Source organism: Psammomys obesus, unplaced genomic scaffold (assembly GCF_907164565.1).
Source record: "Psammomys obesus unplaced genomic scaffold, mPsaObe1.curated_primary_1811, whole genome shotgun sequence".
In the NCBI taxonomy this organism is placed as follows: Eukaryota; Metazoa; Chordata; class Mammalia; order Rodentia; family Muridae; genus Psammomys; species Psammomys obesus.
This window is the reverse complement of record NW_026593008.1, coordinates 10,795-15,187: the sequence shown is the minus strand read 5'-3', so window position 1 is coordinate 15,187 and position 4,393 is coordinate 10,795. Positions and strand designations below refer to the sequence as shown.

The 4,393-nt window shown below is 39.6% G+C and overlaps 1 non-coding gene across 1 annotated transcript; it reads left to right on the top strand.

The window, feature by feature from the left end:
• The first annotated feature begins 3,548 nt into the window (after nucleotides 1–3,548).
• LOC129683509 (U6 spliceosomal RNA) lies at nucleotides 3,549–3,655 on the top strand. The gene has a single exon (XR_008721171.1). It is a non-coding gene; the product is annotated as a U6 spliceosomal RNA (small nuclear RNA).
• The last annotated feature ends 738 nt before the right edge of the window (nucleotides 3,656–4,393 follow it).

Genomic DNA, 4,393 nt, shown 5'->3' with positions numbered 1-4,393 from the left:
GTAAGAGTGTTTGCTGAGTTCAGAGTCCCAGAATCCACATAAAAAGCCAGAAAGGGCCATCTGTCTGCAACCCAAGCATGGTGGGGTCAAATCAGAAGAATGAGAGTTTCACTGATGCCAGCGTAGGTCCGGCAACAAAGAGAAATCTGGCTCAAGAAAATGAGGCTGAGAGAAACACCTCACATTGTCCTCTGTCCTTGACATTTCCACTGGAGTATATGGTCACACATTCACTCGTGTGCACGCACACACACGTACTCATAAACCACACATATGTACACACACATACACACACGTGCCTGCACCACACATATCAAATGAGCATGCATACAGCACACATGCGCACATACCACAAACACACACACACACACACACACACACACACACACACACACACTCAGATATAAAACAGCTCTGTGGCGGATCCCTTAAAGCACACAGCTAGGTATGCTCTCCCTGTTTAAGGTGCATTCTGACGCGAGGTGAATTTAAAGTTGAAGCCCCTTTATTAACTGTGTGAACTTAGGTAATACTTCCTCTATCTCAAATTGAAAAAAAATTGAGAGAAATTGAAAAAAAATAAAGAGATAATATGGTATTAAGTAAATGATACAAACTTAGTGTACTGGTCCATGGCAACAGGTGCTGCCTGTTGCCACAAACATGATTCAGTTTCTTTAGTTACCATTCCCTCACTCTTCCCATCTTCAGTTTGACAGGCTGGGGTCCCCATCATAGTTTTGAAGGTGAGCTTTATTTCACTCATCCACATCTAATTAATTCAATAAAAGTTCCAACCAAATATTAGATGGTGAATGAATGGTCTTTCAACATTCTTCCATTAGGAAAACACAGGGTACTAAAAATGATTATCCAAGAAATCTATTAATATCTAGGACAAGAACTCAGGACTGCTCTGTCTTAACAGCCAAAAGTAGCCAGTCTTCTTCTTTTTCTGGGGGGGGCGGGAGAGGATCATTCGTTTTTGATGGCTTTTAGGTGATGATGATACACAAACTTTTGTGATACGTTATTTTCTAGGCTATCACATATATAGAATAAACGTAGCAACTGAGGTCGTTATAATTAATTATTGCATCTATATTAGTCTGTCCAACATGTGTTTCCTAAGCCTTTGGGAGTAGGATTTTCTTTCTTTCTTTCTTTCTTTCTTTCTTTCTTTCTTTCTTTCTTTTTCTTTCTTTCTTTCTATCTTTCTATCTTTCTTATTTTCTTTCTTTTTGATGGTGCAGGTTTTTTTATTTTTTTAATTATTTTTATTTTTATTAATTACAGTTTATTCACTTTGTATCCCCCCATAGCTTCCTCCCTCTACCCCTCCCAACTGTACCCTCCCTCTTCCCCGTGTCCCTTTCCCAGTCCACTGATAAGGGAGGTCCTCCCCCCTTCCCTCTGGTCCTAGTCCATCAGGTCTCATCAGGAGTGGCTGAATTGTCTTCTTCTGTGGCCTGGTAAGGCTGCTCCTCCCTCAGAGGGAGGTGATCAAAGAGCAGGCCAGTCAGTTCCTGTCATGGACAGTCCCTGTCCCCATTACTATGGAACCCACTTGGACACTGAACTTCCATAGGCTACCTCAGTGCAGGGGTTCCAGGCCATCTCCATGAGTGGTCCTTGGCTGGAGTATCAGTTTCAGAAAAGACCCTTGTGCCCAGAATTTTTGGATCTGTTGCTGTCCTTGTGAAGCTCCTGTCCTCTCCAGGTCTTACTATCTCCCACTTCTTTCATAAGATTCCCTGCACTCTGCCCAAAGTTTGGCTATGAGTCTCAGCATCTGCCTTGATACCCTGCAGGGTAGAGCCTTTCAGAGGCCCCTGTGGTAGGCTCCTGTCCTGTTCCCTTTTTTCTCCCTCCTCCGATGTCCATCATCTTTGCCTTTCTGAATGGGGGGGATTGAACATCCTAGCCAGAGTCCTCCTTCCTGATTAGCTTCCTTAAGTGTAGAGATTTTAGTATGTTTATCCTATATTATATGTCTAATAGCCAGTCTTCTTTTTTTCTCAAGTTTTCAGCAATTCAGACTTACTCTGCAACTGAGCAAAGCCTAGTTTGAAGAAACTTCTGAAAGCAACTAGAACTCTTTTGTGAATCTACAGAGGTCAGTCTATCCAAGCCATTTTTGTCTCCATTTATAGTACAAGTGTCTTTTGACAAGCCAAATTGATGATACCATAAGGCCATGTGGCCATATTTTCATGTGTGGCTCAGATTAGCTTCCAGATGCATTGCTTAAACTAGTCCACATTATCACTACAAACCTCGGTTCCCTATCCACAGTTCACACTGTTTCCATCCCATCTGCGATGCAAGTCGACCTTACGAAGTCTCCATGAGTAACAGACAAACTTAACCGGCTTATAACTCCAGGTCCAAGGGTTACTTTTTCTAGAGGGCGTATTAGAAAACAAAACAATACCAAACCAAACCCTCATTCCACCTTCTATGTTTTTTTTTTTTTTCCTCCTCTTTTCAGATACTCTGACAAACCTGGAGTTTTTCTAAGTGATTTACCCTCAAAGAGAATTTAATTCTATGTCACGGTGTTTTATCTTTGATTCTTCACATATCCCTAAGTTATCAAGTGTCAGTACAAGTAAAGTGTCAAAGCCAAACTGCCTCTTAATCTTGGTGGTCTCAAAATGCATGGTCATTAATAAAGATACTCATTTATAATAAGTACTCACTGGGCAAAACATGCCTTGAGCAATGAACTGCAAAAATAAATGTAGTCATCAAACAAATCCAGATAATTGTACACCCCCTGAAGAAGTGTATTCTACAATGTTCCAAATCTTGTAAATATTCATTATTTTATCATAATCTAAAATGTCTATGACACTACTCATCTTGTGTCTATAAATCAATTTTTTTATTCCTAATGTGAATGGCTTTATCATTTTATTTGTATAATGAATGGATCATTACAAGGATATATTAATAATACAATGCATGTTCCATGGCAGTAAGACTTAATTCAAGAAGAAAACACGTGTTAGAGGGCTGAGGAGATGGCTCAGTCAGTAAAATTCTTGCTACATGACTATAGGAACTGAGTTTAGATCCCCAGAACCCATTTTTAAATGTTACGGCAGTGCATGCCTGTGCCTCCAACAATGGGAAGAGACAGGTGAATTCTGGAGGCTCAGTGGCCAACCAGTCAAACCAATCAGTCTGTGACAGGTTCAGTGAGAAATCCTGTCTCAAAAGTAGAGTAAAGGAAAATACAGAAGACATTCAAAGTTGCTCTGTAGTTCCTATACAAGTACGCATGGACATTCATACCTGAAACACACACACCAAAAACAAAGTAAGAGTTAGCTGAGTAGTGGGGTACTTGCTAAATAAGTATGAGTCCATACGCTTGACTCCAGCACAACTAAAAATAAGAGTATGAGGAAGGGGAAAGGTGAAAAGGAGGAAGGAAGATGAAGAGAAAGAAAGAAAAAGAGAGGGGAGAATGGGAGAAGGAGGTGGAAGGGGAGGAGAGTAAAAAAGAATTTCAAGTAAAGGCTACTTAAAAAACACATCAAGTGCATGCTTCGGAAGCACATATACTAAAATTGGAGCGATACAGAGAAGATTAGCATGGCCCCTGTGCAAGGATGACACACAAATTCTTGATGTGTTCCATGTTTTTTCCTGATGTGACTTGATGTATTGGGAAAACTTGATACGGGGAGGAGGAGTCTCCGCTTATCTGGAGGTAAAAGGAGAGGAGAAGGGAAGTGGGAAAGGAGGGACTGACTGGGAAGAGAGAATGGAGGGGGCACCCTTGGAATGTAAAGTAAATAAACTGAAAGAAAAAAAAGTAAATCAACCAATAACACTTTTGATAGGCTTCATCGAATCAGTAATAGCTGGCATGCCACAAGCAACTAAAAATTAGATCACAGTAACCAATCATTAAAAAACATCCTCTCCAGTCATCACTTCTTATAATACAAATGAAAGTGGGTGGAAATACTTCAGAATGTAATAAACCATAACTAAGTCTAAATAATTCTAACTATTCGGTCATACATGCTAAACATATAAATAAATAGAAAAGGTCAATGAATTGTTTTGCCTTAAAAATTTAAAATATAACCAAATAGTTAGACCCTATCCTAATATGTATCCAGATTTCCTTACTGCCAAGTTAAATCTTCCCTCTGATACATGCTACTGTGTCACTTTCTATCCTTTCTAAAAATGAAGATCTTTCATTTTCAATGCACATGTGTTTTTGTTCTTATAAAAGTCTAACACAAGTCAATGGAACATGTAGCTTTTATATAATAGCTTATAGTTTCTTTCTTTACAGAGTAGAAAACAATATCAGAACTTGGTATCTCTGTCAGGTTGTACCTACTGTGTCTTTCGTGTGTCAAATCCC